This window comes from Odocoileus virginianus, chromosome 6 (assembly GCF_023699985.2).
Source record: "Odocoileus virginianus isolate 20LAN1187 ecotype Illinois chromosome 6, Ovbor_1.2, whole genome shotgun sequence".
Lineage (NCBI taxonomy): Eukaryota > Metazoa > Chordata > Mammalia > Artiodactyla > Cervidae > Odocoileus > Odocoileus virginianus.
Window position 1 is genome coordinate 46,026,917 of NC_069679.1, and position 16,095 is coordinate 46,043,011.

The 16,095-nt window shown below is 42.4% G+C and overlaps 1 non-coding gene across 1 annotated transcript; it reads right to left on the reverse strand.

Moving 5' to 3' along the window:
* Positions 1–15,261: 15,261 nt before the first annotated feature.
* On the reverse strand, positions 15,262–15,333 carry TRNAC-ACA (transfer RNA cysteine (anticodon ACA)). The gene has a single exon. It is a non-coding gene; the product is annotated as a tRNA-Cys (tRNA).
* Between the last annotated feature and the right edge of the window lie 762 nt (positions 15,334–16,095).

The window sequence follows — 16,095 nt, forward strand, 5'->3', positions numbered from 1 at the left end:
GCGCGGTAGTTTGAGCATTCTTTGGCATTACTTTTCTTTGGGATTAGAATGAAAACTGACCTTTTCCAGGCCTGTGGCCACTGCTGAGTTTTCCAAATTTGCTGGCATATTGAGTGCAGCACTTTCACAGCATCATCTTTTAGGATTTGAAATAGCTCAACTGGGATTCTATCACCTCTACTAGCTTTGTTTGTAGTGATGCTTCCTAAGGCCCACTTGACTTCGCATTCTAGGATGTCTAGGTGAGTGATCACACCATCGTGATTACTTGGCTCATGAAGACCTTTTTTGTATAGTTCTTCTGTGTATTCTTGCCACCTCTTCTTAATATCTTCTGCTTCTGTTAGGTCCATACCATTTCTGTCCTTTATTGTGCCCATCTTTGCATGAAATGTTCCCTCGGTATCTCTAATTTTCTTGAAGAGATCTCCAGTCTTTCCCATTCTATTGTTTTCCTCTATTTCTTTGCATTGATCACTGAGGAAGGCTTTCTTATCTCTCCTTGCTATTCTTTGGAACCCTGCATTCCATAGGGTTACAGAGTCGGACACGACTGAGCGACTTTCACTTTCACTTCAAGAATCACACCATTCCAGGAACCTACAACACCCAATGCCAGAATGTTCTACTTTTGTAGTCAAGGAGATACAAGAACTTTCTGTAGTCATTTAAAAGAAAAATGTGCTTAAATAACTCATTTTCTCACTGAATTTACCTTTAATGGTTTTTAATTTTATTATACATAGAGCTGCCAACTGCCAGACATTAAGGAATCATCATCTTCATTTTTTTCCAGTTTAAGGTGAGTCAGACAAAAACTTGAGCAGAGACAAAGATGTCAATATTATTTTCAATACAAAAGAAAACTCTTTCCATGTCACATGGGCATGAGAAGCACTTGTTTTCTTACTTTCAGTTCCCCTTCTATTCTGGGTCTTTTGAAGCCATGGCAAGAAGTTAGGGAAACTTTCTCAAATCTCTATATCAAAAATCAACATGAGAATTCCACCTGAATTCCTTCCTTCCCTTGTGAAAATGACAGTCTCCTTTCAGGCACACAAATTTATCTTCCTCCAGTTCTTGAAGGATATCTGTCCTCTGATACTTGCACTTAATGGCAAGAGTAATGATGATGCTGATTACATATCTTTCAGTGGTTTTCAGAAATCATTTAAAAGGCATTGGGTCTCAGTAGTATTTCATTAACATCTTACCTTAAATGTTTTACTCATCAACCTTAAAATGCTTCGAAATTTATATTTTTCTTTAAAATTACTGCAAAATGTTATAAATATAACAAGCATAATGTTTCATGAACAAATCAGGTTATACTCACAGGGAATATGAGTTGGAATCAGACAAGCCTAGACAGTAAGGAAGGACCCTCCCATGTTTGTAACCTGATCCTCCATAGTTGTTAACTGCATACCATGGCCAAGTCACTTAATAAGTCTTAGTTTCTTCATATATGACTGGGATCACATTACCTACCTCATTGGATTGTTGTGAGGTTAGTGATGTAACATTTAAAGTAAGTAAAAACATACCTGGCATATAATAAAAATTCAGTTGTTTGCACTAAGTCTTGTCCAACTCTTTGCAACCCCATGGACTGTAGCCCACCAGGTTTCTCTGTCCATGGAATTCCCCAAGCAATAGGAGTGGGTTGCCATTTCCTTTACCATGACATATATGAAAATTCAGTAGATGGTTAACTATTATTTTTCTTCTTAACCATCCATCTATACATGACTGTTTTCAAACAAATATTGAATATATTTAAACATGGATGAGAATTTTCTTTCAACTCTTGGTTTCAAAATTTTACATATCTCATCTTCTGTGATCTGAGCCATTGTTAATTTATTAGTCTTAGGATGATGACCGTCTTTTCCATCATACCTTCTGACCTCTGCCAAAGTTCTTTTTTCCAATGCACATCAACCCACACTTTAATGTGCCAAAGTGGTTTCTCATTGCTGTGTGGATCTAATTCAAGCTCTTTATCACCTCCTACAGTCATTCTCCCATTCTCCAGCTGTGAATCACAGAGCTTAGGAGGTTTAAAATTACATTTTGCAAACTCCCTTGCTTAATAAATTATACCAGCAGTCCCCAGCTTTTTTGGCACCAGGGACCAGTTTCATGGAAACAATTTTTCCACAGACCAGGGAGTGGGGATGGTTTTGTTAGGGGAAGCACACTGACTGAAACCGCACACCCTGGCCAGGCACCATAGTAACCATTTGCATGAGCTGTTTTACAACAGGAGGTCCTGGTAAGGAACACGGAACTAATAAGCCACCACCAAGGGGAAGAGTTCGGAAAAGGTCAAAAGAAGACACCACATGTCCAACCACCTCCCAGAATCCTTCTCTCTGGCTGAGAGAATCCATCCCAGAATCCATCTTGGCTGAACAAGGTGTGCACCACCAGGAAGGACTCTGAGTCAGAATGATTGGCTAAAGACAACCCTGAAACTAATCCCATCACCATAAAACCCAAGACTGAGAGCCATGTGGCAGAGCTGTTCTCCTGGGTTCTCTTACCCTACTGCTCTCCACTCGGGTGCCCTTTCCCAATAAAATCTCTTGCTTTGTCAGTACATGTGTCTCCTTGGACAATTCATTTCCCAGTGTTAGACAAGAGCCCAGTTTCGGCCCCTGGAAGGGGTCCCCCTTCCTGCAACAGTTTCAGGATAATTCAAGCGCATTATATTTATTGTGTATTTTATTTCTATTATTATTACATCAGCTCCACCTCAGATACAGATCCCAGAGGCTCAGGACCCCTGAATTATACCCAGAGGAAGTAAAGCTGTTGAAGCTTTAATGACACCAGTGCCCAAGATCAAGAGCCACCAAATGCTTCCCATCCCAGATCTAGGTAGGAATCTAACACCTTTATGCTTTTAAAAGTTTCTCCCAAATATAGATCAATGGAACAAAATAGAAAGCCCAGAGATAAATCCACGAACCTATGGGCACCTTATCTTCGACAAAGGAGGCAAGAATATACAATGGAAAAAAGACAACCTCTTTAATAAGTGGTGCTGGGAAAACTGGTCAACCACTTCTAAAAGAATGAAACTAGAACACTTTCTAACACCATACACAAAAGTAAACTCAAAATGGATTAAAGATCTAGATGTAAGACCAGAAACTATAAAACTCCTAGAGGAGAAGATAGGCAAAACACTCTTTGACATAAATCACATCAAGATCCTCTATGACCCACCTCCCAGAATATTGGAAATAAAAGCAAAAATAAACAAATGTGACCTAATTAAACTTAAAAGCTTTTGCACCACAAAGGAAACTGTAAGCATGGTGAAAAGACAGCCCTCAGATTGGGAGAAAATAATAGCAAATGGAGAAACAAAGGATTAATCTCAAAAATATACAAGCAACTCCTGCAGCTCAATTCCAGAAAAATAAATGACCCAGTCAAAAAATGGGCCAAAGATCTAAACAGACATTTCTCCAAAGAAGACATACAGATGGCTAAAAAATACATGAAAAGATGCTCAACATCACTCATTATCAGAGAAATGCAAATCAAAACCTTAATGAGGTACCATTACACGCCAGTCAGAATGGCTACTATCCTAAAGTCTACAAGCAATAAATGCTGGAGAGGGTGTGGAGAAAAGGGAACCCTCTTACACTGTAGGTAGGAATGCAAGCTAGTACAGCCACTATGGAGAACAGTGTGGAGATTCCTTAAAAAACTGGAAATAGAACTGCCATATGACCCAGCAATCCCACTCCTGGGCATACACACCGAGGAAACCAGATCTGAAAGAGACACGTGCACCCCAATGTTCATCACAGCACTGTTTATAATAGCCAGGACATGGAAACAACCTAGATGTCCATCAGCAGACAAATGGATAAGAAAGTTATGGTATATATACACCATGGAATATTACTCAGCCATTAAAAAGAATTCATTTGAATCAGTTCTAATGAGATGGATGAAACTGGAGCCCATTATACAGAGTGAAGTAAGCCAGAAAGAAAAACACCAATACAGTATACTAACGCATATATATGGAATTTAGAAAGATGGTAACGATAACCCTATATGCAAGGCGGGAAAAGAGACACAGATGTATAGAACAGACTTTTGGACTCTATGGGAGAAGGCGAGGGTGGGATGATCTGAGAGAACAGCACTGAAACATGTGTATTACCATATGTGAAACAGATCGCCAGTCCAGGCTGGATGCATGAGACAAGTGCCCGGGGCTGGTGCACTCGGATGACCCAGTGGGATGGGATGGGGAGGGAAGTGGGAGGGGGGTTCAGGATGAGGAACACATGTAAATCCATGGGTGATTCATGTCAATGTATGGCAAAACCCACTACAACACTGTAAAGTAATTAGCCTCCAACTAATAAAAAATAATTGGGAAAAAAATAAAAGTTTCTCCCCCACTCTCACTCCAATTTCAAGTTTTCCTCTGAATACTTTAGTTCAATCTCAACTCTCCCTCTATATTTCTTTTCACTCCCTTGAATTCTTTGAGCCCACTTTGATCTCCCTTATATTGCAAACTGCTTAAAGGCAGAGAAAGTATTTTGTTCATGGCAGTAAACGATCTTGTACCCCTTCCCACAATTCACACACACACACTCCAGGAAAACTGCTGTAGCACACTGTAGATCCTTTTCTAAATGCTCATTTGCATATCTCTTTGAAGTTAAATGTTCCTCTCTTGGCATTCAGAACACAGTGAGTTACTTTGTGCTGAATTGCTCAGAGCATCAAAAATGCCCAGTAAAAATCTTAGAAAGATGTATTTTCAGAACTATAGAGAGCCAGGCCTTAAACACCACCCTAACAAGGGCACCTAAACTGAGCCCGCAAAGCCCACAATTGTCTCCAGAGAGTGAGGTAAACAACCAGGTCATCTCCACTGGTTTGCAAAGAATTCCAGAGTCACAAGATATTTGAGACAGGAAGGACTGCAAGGGTCCTACTGTCCAACCTCTTCAATCAGTAGATGAAGAAACAGGACAAGAATAGAGAAACTGACTTGCTCAAGGTCATCCAGATGTTCTGCCCAAGAAGGACCTGGAGCCCCCAGCCTCTCTTCACTCAATTACACTCTGCGTGCATGGCTTGGGGTGTTCAAACCACTCTTAGCAGCATCTGAAAAGCTCTTCAAAGGCCATTGGGAAATCAAGAGTGTACCTGACATCAGCCTTTCCCCAGAGTTCTTGGGTGATGACAGGGATAGTGACCTCAGTGACAGGTCCCTCAGCACTCCCCCAGGATCTTCAAATCTTACTCTGCCCGCACTCAATTCTCTTTAACCCTTCATTTATCACCCCAGAACTTGAGAGTGAAGCCAGAATGAGAGAAGGCCACCATTACTGGGTGTCCCCCACACCACCCTTCCTGCCCATAATCTCTGAGTAATGATTCCTTTTGCCAGAAGCTCAGCTCCCGAAATAGTGTGGTACTTTGGCGGCAGTCCAGGAGCTAATAGGGATGGCAGCATTGTGTCTTATGAGCCGTTTTAACTGAGCTAATTTAGAATTTACCTGACCAAGAGTACCATAAAATGTACTCCTCAAGATGAGATTGTTAATTACCACAGGATGACTGCCTGTGTTTGCTGGCCAGGGGGAGAGCTGGAGGGGAAAGGCTGGTTTCCAGAAATAATCCTTCTCTCAGCACCAAATAGGAATTAAATGTGGGAAAGGGCAAAGGGGATGGACAGAGAGATTCACCCACAGGAACTAAATAGGGTTATAATTAGTTTGTGTGTTTGCAGGTGTCATCTTTCACCCTCTGCCTGCGGAGGAGACTGCGGGTACACTCAGAATCCTTTGTGTCTCTTGGAGAAGGGCATTGAGATCCTTGGGGTGTTACAGGAAGAGCAGGAAGCAAGACGACTGCTAGGAGCAAGGCGAGCAAAGTCTCTGTGGTGCAGAGAGATGCCCGATGCAATGACCCCCGAATATAACACTGTTTACTGACAGCAGCTCCCCACAGCTATTACAGAGCTGCCTGAGAGCATCCTAATTAGTGAGGGTTGTCAGCACTCCCATTATAATCCCCAGTTGAGTGAGCTAAGTGTTTATCTCAGCCACTTCAAGTCACAGTCTCTGAAACACAGCCTTGAGTCTCCAGTTTCATTACCCCATGACTTATTCTAGTAATTCCTGTTTCATATGCATCTCAAATGTATATTTAAGTAGTGCTATTTCAAATCATATAAACTGGATTCTCATAGCTGTCTTATTGCTGAGATATCTCCATTTTACAAAAATGTCCTAAGCATTCTCTTTCCAAATATCTTTGAGATAGAAGTTATAAGTTAGATTCAAAGCATTTTCTCCCCACCACTTTGTTTAATGTTTTCTCTCAAGCTGGCTTTATATACTAGGACTTGACCTTACAATAGTTCTGAGTAAGCAAGAATATGTTCCTGCTTTGGACTGAATTATAGTCTTGTGCATAAGTCAAAAAAACTGTTCTGTGAATTCATCCTAAGCATACTCTCCTTAAAATTCATTCATTCATGAAACCCATGTGAAATTTAGACTGTGTGAGATACTTACAGACCAACCTTATTAAAGACCAACCTTATTAAAAGTAAGGAGTATCCTGCATTTTGAATCAAGAGAGAACTTCGAAGAACAGGAATAAAACTCAAATGGGACTACATAAGTGTAAAAACATGATTCATGTGGATGCAGTCTTGTGAGCACTGCCTCCCTTCTTAGAATGCCCATTTTCCATAGCCACAATTGTCAGGAGAATTCTGGGGTGAAGAGGTGTGGAGGGGGAGCCTTATTTTATTGAAGTACCAGACAATACCCTAGGTAAGTATATCAAATATCAGGCTTCCCTTAGGCAGTGTGGAGCTGACCTAAGCTTAAGTCTGACACCAAAACCAGTGGTTTTGTGAAAAGAGAGAAGTTCAACAGATACGAAGAAAATAGAGCCCACGTTGAATCCTTTTTGAGATCCATGTAAAATTAATACTAAAAATGCTTAATGTGAATTCATCTATTAAACAATGCAAGAACATTAACAATAGTCAAATAGACATCACTTCAATTTACAGAGTTATAATCCAACACTTAAACTGAATATCATTTTTAACTTTGTATTATAGGGATTTTTAAATGCAGACAAAAACAGAATAGTGAATCCTATGTATTCATTACTCAGCTTCAACACCATCCACTCTATTTTTAATTAATTTATTTATTTTAACTGGAGGCTAATTACTTTACAATATTGTAGTGGTTTTTGCCATACATTGACATGAATCAGCCATAGGTGTACATGTGTCCCCCATCCTGAACCCCCCTCCCACCTCCCTCCCCATCCCATCCCTCAGGGTCATCCCAGTGCACCGGCCCTGATCACCCTGTCTCATGCATTGAACCTGGACTGGAGATCTACTTCGCATATGGTAATACACATGTTTCGATGCTATTCTCTCAAATCATCCCACTCTTGCCTTCTCCCACAGAGTCCAAAAGTCTGTTCTCATATCTGTGTCTCTTTTGCTGTCTCACATATATGGTCATCATTACCATCTTTCTAAATTCCATATATATGCCTTAATATACTGTATTGGTGTTTTTCTTTCTGACTTATTTCACTCTGTATAATAGGCTCCAGTTTCACTCTTAAAAACCTTGTTTCATCTCTACTCGCCATCACCACCTCTACTCACCCACCCCCATATCAGTTTAAAGCTAAATTCAGACTATTTCAAGAAATTTAAACAGGAATTTCACCTGCCTTAGAAAGTTCATTTTGGATGGATTTCCACCTACAGTTAGTGTACTGGGTGTACCCCGTGCTACACTCTCATAACCCTACCAGCCTCAGAAAGTGAAAGTGAAGTTGCTCAGTTGTGTCCAACCCTTTGTGACCCCATGGATGGTAGCCTACCAGGCTCTTCCGTCCATGGGATTTTCCAGGCAAGAATACTGGAGTGGGTTGCCATTTCCTTCTCCTACCAGCCTCAAGAAGGTCTCAAAATTGAACACAGCCATCAGAGATGTCCTTCCAGGGTGTCTTCAAACTCACTATGAACCCCATCAGTGGCCCAAATTCCAAGGGTGTGACTAGGTGCTCCCAAGTAAAAGCAACTACCAGATGAATCCTACAACCTGAGGGGCAACACTACCCTTGGCCTGAGAATGGCCCTCATGACAGGACAGCATTTCCTAGTCACTAGGGCATTGACAGCAAATGCTCCATTATCAATGAATTGAAAACAAGAAAGCATCATCCTTACCACTGAAAAGTTCATTCTCTTTAAAACAAAAACAGAAAATAAACATGCATCTATGGTTTGTGAACAAGTGTAGTCTTCATTGTAGAGAAACACACATGGAGAGTGACATCATTGCAATGAACGCCCCCAAAAAAGTTTTTCAAATACAGCTTGTACTATGATACCAAAAGCTGACTCCCATGTCATCACCACTATTTATATATTTGAAGCTATTCTTTCCAGAATCATATTAGAAAGACATGTAAGGGGAAAAAAACATTTGCACTCCCTGAAAAGCAACTTTACTCCTCAAAGTGTGTAGGAACTTAAAGATATAAACAAATGTGTGAAATAAATATCTAAGGCAGTGAGAATTTTAAGTGTCTAAAAATATTTTTTAAATCAGCAAGCCCCAGATCTCGGCACATTAGGAGCTATTGCTATACTAAAACAATCTGCCTGGAAGGCATGGAAAAATCACAGACATTCTCCACTGGAAAGCAAACAAGTTTGACTAACAAGATGAGCTTATATTAAACTGATTATTTTCCCCATCAGAGCAATAGTAAATGGAGGCATTAATGAGCAAATACACATTTTTAGATGACATTCTAGAAATATACATCGGAGAAAATGTGCATCCACAGAGTAGCTAACTTGGAAAGAAAGAGCAAATTTTAAATATTAGTTATTAGGAAAAAAGAAAGGAGATCTTCTTAATCAGCCTTTGCCAGTTACCACCTGAAACACAAGGAGAATGGCAATACCAGTAACCAGGCTTTGTCAACAGGGAAGGTAGAGCTAAAGGAACCCTAACAGTTAAAACCTGTTTACTATGTCTGGAGGTAGTGCAATCTATATACCAATCACTGAAGTCATTTGAAGCTTGCCTGTTGCTGGCAAATGTAGATGGACAGATATGTAAAGATGATGCGTCATGAACCACAGCTGATGAATTTCCTACAGAAGCCCCTGTACTCACATCAGAAGTGTCAAGAGGTGACAGAGCTACATCACACCAAGTCTGGCAGTTTAATTTGGTGTCGGCTATTAGTGTTGACTCTCAGCACTATTGCCATTCAGTGTTTCTGCTGGCAAGGTGACATAGCCTTAGAGATTGCTAAATTTCTTTGTTGAGTGAAAGAGAGGTTGCCTTAGTAATCCCTTGCTGAACAAGGAGGATTGCAAAGGGACAGAGGAAGGAAAGAGGGGGAAGGGGAATTCATTTCACAGGGTTCCTTTAAAACATTTCTTGTGTAACTCCAGGTAAGAATCTGATGGCTTTGATAGGTAAAAAGCAAACATCTGAGACAAAGATGATTTATGTTGAAGGTTTGGCTGAATCAGAAGCTGAGTGCCCAGGATCATGGAAGTATTCTCCCTATATGGGTCTCAGAGAAACCACCACATTCGCTCAGTAAGGAGGATGTGGTGGGCTGCTCTGACCTCTGGGTGTCACCCAATGAATCCAGCTCCCTTCTCCTGGCCCCATGCTTATGGGAGACACAGACTTTGGCCATGTATCCAAGGACATTTCAAATTTCCTTGGTTATTCTTCCTCCAGAGGAAAGGGAATGTGTCTGTAGCCTATATCCTTCCCCTATCTCATGCCACTGCTTGCAGGGTAAGAAAACATTGGTGCAGGTTAGGGAGGCCCTTGCAGCTCCATACTGCCTGAGGAAGCTTGACATTAACTCAAGGAATTTAGCCAAAGCCTAATAATAGATATCCCCTCCTCCACTCTGCTCAGGACAGCACTGCCATAAAGAGATGTGGCAGTCTTCACACCATGGGGGCCACAGGAAGGTGATAAATATTACCAGCTCCTAGGATACAAACTTCCAAAACTATGAGAGTAGGGGAAGGAGTTAAAGAAAAGTGGAAAATTAGTTTTGGTCTTTGGGAGTAAAACAATCTGTAGCACCAAGAAAAACACGGCTCAAAGTTTAAGCAGTTTATCCAGGGTAGCAATTAGGATTAGAGTAGGGTAAAGAGGAAACCAGATAGGAACTCTGTAAGAACCAGAACAGACTGCAATGCTTCTTATCACCTGCCCTACCACACTGGAGAAGAGCCTACTCACAATACTACCCACCACATATTTTCATGGAATTTCATACTTGTCTGTGATTTTCACTCCAATTATCTCTTTGGAGCCTCAGTCATTCCATGGTTTTCTGAAGGCACTCCCAGAGGTCATCCTCTGATTCTGAGCTCTTTCAAGGTGCCAACTTCCACCCACATTCTTCTACTTTAAAGAAGAAAGCAAGCTGCATGTTTCAGGAGAATTTCACGCACTGCCATATGAAACCAATACCATCTGAAAGCAGCACAATACCACAATCCTCCTTCCCTGATAGAACAGCTTAGAAATTTGTTGTGGGTAAATTTCTAAGAAGGAAATTCATAGGTTATCCCAAGGAATTCTGCATAAACATGAAATTTTACAAGATTTTACAACATTTTACAAGAACCTTCTCAGAATGAATTTCCAATCTAAAAGTCTTTGGAAATACAAATTCACAATTATAACACTCTTACAGGGTATTCTTGGCATGTAAAAACATCTCTGGTTGAAGGACATTAACGCTAACATCTGAAGGGTCCTATGTCTCTGACTTCTGCTTTATGAAACTACCTCCCTTCCACAGACATCTTTATAAGTTTCCAAAAGCTCCCGTAAAGGCTACTGGACTGTATACATGGACATAATGTCTGGAACAAGGTCAGTGAGAGTCCCTGCTCCACACTGGTCACCTACCTGGAATATCGAGTCCAACTGCAGGAGCCACACTTGATGAGGGGACTGACCAGTGGAGAACGTCCATGGGAGAGCAGCTGGGGCAGTGGGATGGCAACACCACCACAGGGAATGGTTGAAGGTCCTTGGCCAAAGAAGACAAAGATAAGTAGAGCCAAAGTCCTCAGTCAGTTGGAGAGTTGTCACATGAAAGCTAAGGTATCTTTATAAAAGAAAATAGAGCAAGGCTTTTCTGACTAGAGAGGAGTCCATATGGTGTTGTTCTAGGTTCCTGCCATAACTTACAGAGAAACTTTCACCAAGTGCAGAGCCCTTGATGACTGCAAATGAAGGAAGAGGACGTTGCAAACGAAGGAAAAGGACATCTCAAATTCCTTACAGCAGAAACTAACTGAGGCGGTCGGCTTACCAATGGAGCTGTAAGTCTACAAGGGAAAAGGCAATGGCATCTTAAACATAAATCTGAAGAAAACATGGTAAAAGCTTTTGCTCCTACCATTGTTGCCATTTAAAACCCGGCTGAGGTCCGTACCACTTCCTCCAGGAAGGCTGGCCTGCCAGCGCCAGCGGTGCTGAAGGCTGCTCCTGCCGCAAGAGGTGCTCCTCTTGCAGCTTCACGTCTGGAACCTGGAACCTTCCCTAACCAGACCCAGGCAGCCTTCTGGAAGCCTGGATCTCGGCTTGTGGTTGATTCCAGGGCGACCACAGCTTCTCACAGAGGCGTCCCATGTTAGCCCGCCTGCCGTTACTGTGTAACACAGACCTTCCTCTGTGACTGGACACTGTCACCCCCAACCACAAGGAATCTCCCACTGAGGCGGGTCTGAGGTGTCGGGGCGCGGGGGGTGGTTGGCAGCCCCTTCAGTTCAGATTAGCCCTTCACGAGGTCCTCCTCACTGGAAGCTTTCCCGCCTCAAACTCCCTCTGTCTGGGCCTTGCTCTCCTTCGTTTTTTTAAAAGACCATTTTCTGTCAGCCATATTTTCAGTTTCTGTTTAAGAGTCTGTGGAAGGCCAGCTTAACCACCAGTCAGTGGTTGCTCCTGCCTGGAACAACCTGAGCGGTTGGGGCCGCAGTCCAGTCCCGGGTCGCGAGCGGTGGTGGGCTGTGATTCCTCCTCGCACAGGTTAAGAAGCAGAAAATCGGAAGTTGGCGCAGCCCATAGTCTCTGAGACGCCTCCTGGGTCATAGCCTTGTCAGCAGCAGTCTCCTTTTCAGTCTCCTCAAGATCTCTGCAGCAGTAGAGAGCAGGTCACTACTCTAGACTTCCCACTGGAGTTCGTGAAGCGGCACGCAGTAACCCTGCGAGACTTCAGTGGACTTCACGCAGCGGGTGGGAGGGGCGAGGATGGGAGGCGGGGTGAGGAGTGGGGCAGCGCCTGCGCAGAACATCCAGATCGTCACCTTCCAGACCATCACCTGCCACCTCAGACCCGCCGCTTCCGCGAGGGAGCTCCCCTGTGTGGGAGTGACAGGTGTTCACACACAGAGGAGGGTCTGTGTTACACAGCAGAGGTAGGCAGGTTAACTTGGAATTACTCTGTGAGAAGCTGTGGTTGCCCTGGGATCAGCCACCAGCCGAGGTCCCGCATCCCAGAAGGTTATTGGATCTGGTTAGGGAAGGTTCCAGATTCTAGCTATGAAACCACAAGAGGAGCAGCTGTAGTGGCAGCAGTAGACTTCAGGGCAGCTGGCGGTTATTCCTAGAGAATATGACACTGACCTTTCATAATGAAAGTAACTAGTCTTTGCGGAATATATGAAATAACTTTGGACTTGAATCTCTTCCCAGGTGGTGCAGTGATAAAGACTCTGTCTTCTGCCAATGCAGGAGACACAAGATCAATTTCTGGGTTGGGAAGATACCCTGGAGAAGGAAATGGCAACCCACTCCAATATGCTTGCCTGGAAAATTCCATGGACAGAGGAGCCTGGTGGGCTACAGTCCACAGTTGGCAAAGAGACCCACACGACTGAGCGGGAGCTCGCACACACTCTGTTGGAATCTCAATCTAATAGCTGATAGCAGTGAATCCGAGAGCATTCATAGGGCTCCACCCAGTGACTTGATGAAGTAGATGAGAATTAAAGGAGAGCAGAAGGGGGGGAGGGGAAAAAACAACAAAACAACCTTGGGAAATGTCTTAAAATGATCAGGAGTATATAAATTACCTTCAACCAAAAAGAATTTCAGCCTGAACCTATCTCATTTGCTCCCTTTCCAATCCTAACCTTCCCCGTCTTCTTTTTCTTCTGCTTTCCTTTTTTTTTTTTTTTTCCATTTATTTTTATTAGTTGGAGGCTAATTACTTTACAACATTGCAGTGGTTTTTGTCATACATTGAAATGAATCAGCCATGGATTTACATGTATTCCCCATCCCGGTCCCCCCTCCCACCTCCCTCTCCACCCAGTCCCTCTGAGTCTTCCCAGTGCACCAAGCCTGAGCACCTGTCTCATGCATCCAGCCTGGGCTGGTGATCTGTTTCACCCTAGATAATATACATGTTTTGATGCTGTTCTCTTGAAACATCCCACCCTGGCCTTCTCCCACAGAGTCCAAAAGTCTGTTCTATACATCTGTGTCTCTTTTTCTGTTTTGCATATAGGGTTATCGTTACCATCTTTCTAAATTCCATATATATGTGTTAGTATACTGTAATGGTCTTTATCTTTCTGGCTTACTTCGCTCTGTATAATGGGCTCCAGTTTCATCCATCTCATTAGAACTGATTCAAATGAATTCTTTTTAATGGCTGAGTAATATTCCATGGTGTATATGTACCACAGCTTCCTCATCCATTCGTCTGCTGATGGGCACCTAGGTTGCTTCCATGTCCTGGCTATTATAAACAGTGCTGCAATCAACATTGGGGTGCACGTGTCTCTTTCAGATCTGATTTCCTCGGTGTGTATGCCCAGAAGTGGGATTGCTGGGTCATATGGCAGTTCTATTTCCAGTTTTTTAAGAAACCTCCACACTGTTCTCCATAGTGGCTGTACTAATTTGCATTCCCACCAACAGTGTAAGAGGGTTCCCTTTTCTCCACACCCTCTCCAGCATTTATTGCTTGTAGACTTTTGGATAGCATTTCTGCTGCTTTCCAATTCGTGTTTCAACATCAGTGATGCTGTCAGTCACCACAGAAATCCCTTTGACAAGTCAGAAGCTTGCCAAAAATTAGTGACCAATGTCATTGTGGAGAAGCATGATTCTCTGTACCAAGGCTTGGACTTCAGAAAATAGAGTATAGAGGCATGAAGTCATAGGGTTTGATTTTCTTAGCGTCCTGAGAGAAAGCATCTATTAAAAATTACAAAGGAACATACCTCCCCTACCCTCTGTGATATAGACCCTGGGTTGGTAGGAGTTAATGTGGGTGCAGAGCCCATATCTCCCACTTCTTTCTTGCTCCCACAAAGTTCAGCACTGTTTTCCACCTCATAGGAACTCAATAAGCAATTAATATATTGAAGTGGAGAGTTACTGTTAGCAATCTCACACCAGGCACAAAATTCACAACACTTACCATTGCTACTGCCTGTAGGACTTGATCCAGCTCAAAACTATATATACATGCAACGGATTTGCAGCCTTAAACTTTCAAAAGCACTGATATTTCCAATCTGGAGAAATAAAGGTATTTTAATCCTATTGCATCTTTCACTTTCAGATATTATATTAGACTAGAACAGAAATTATAACTCTTATTCAAGAGATATCTCTTCCAGCCTCATTCCATTAGTTACAACAGGGCCCATGATTAAAGACTTTACCCTTGCTGGGAGAGAAGTAATGAGTGACTGACTCTGACAATTGGCTTAGGGAACCAGACTCATTCATTGAATCAAAGAAAAAGAACATCAAGGAATAAGAGAACATCAAAGAACAATTTTCTAGGCTCATGTTTTTTATTTATTTCCTTGAGTCAGACCACTAGCATCTTTCTTAGAAATGAGGTAACATTCCAGAACAAAGATCTGAGAACTCAAATAACTTCAGTGGGTCTACAGTGTTCATTAAGCACCGAGTGCATGAGTGAGTGAAAGGTGCTCAGTCGTGTCTGACTCTTTGTGACCCCGTGGACTATACAGTCCAGAATACTGAATACAGTCCAGGCTAGAATACTGAAGTGGGTAGCCTTTTCCTTCTCCAGGGGGATCTTCCCAACCCAGGGATTGAATCCAGATCTTTGGCATTGCAGGTGGATTCTTTACCATCTAAGCTACCAGGGAAGCCCCTCATCTTCCCAACCCAGGGATTGAACCTGGGTCTCCCGCATTGTAGGCGGACGCTTTACCGTCTGAGCCACCAGGGAAGCCTCATTAAGCACTAGCTGTATACAAGTCCTTCAATGGGATGATAGCTGCTACTGAAGAACCTACTGCAGACCTGACCATGCATTCTTTGCGTGAGAACCTTATTATCTCATTGAGAAGACTTAAAACAGAGCAGAGGCTTTTTTTCAAAGAAAGAGCAGCATAAAAAATAGTGGAAAATAATAAAATGCTAATGAAATACCCAAGGGCCAGGAAGAGTTGGATTAAAGCAGCAATTAAGTCAACATAGGCAATAACAAATAATTCCTTCCATGTGTACAATACTCCACAGTTTTCTAATTATTCACACATATCACCTCTTAATTTTCAAACAATTTTATGAAATAGGTTTTATATTCCCCAGTTTCTTGATGAGAAAACAGTCCCGTAAGGATGAGGTGACATCTCCACAGCCCTAGTGAGTGGCAGAGCTGAACAGAAAATAATTTAGGGCTCTAACCTGCTGACATCTAGGCATCATTGTTTCCACTTTCCCACATAATCACTCAACACATGTATCTGTGCAGAGCTTTATTTTCACAAAACATTTTCATGGGCATTTTATTATTTGGTCCTCTCAGTGCCTGATGTGAAAGGAAGGGCAAAAATTCCACAGGAGATCAAACACGGACACTGGTGAGCTTTCCCGCATGAAGCCATCCAACCAGAGATTGTTGTCGCATCCTGACTCCCCAGCACAGGGACCACTGATTCACATCTAACTGTGATTTCATGGTGGGGTGAGCAAGAAAAAGGACAGG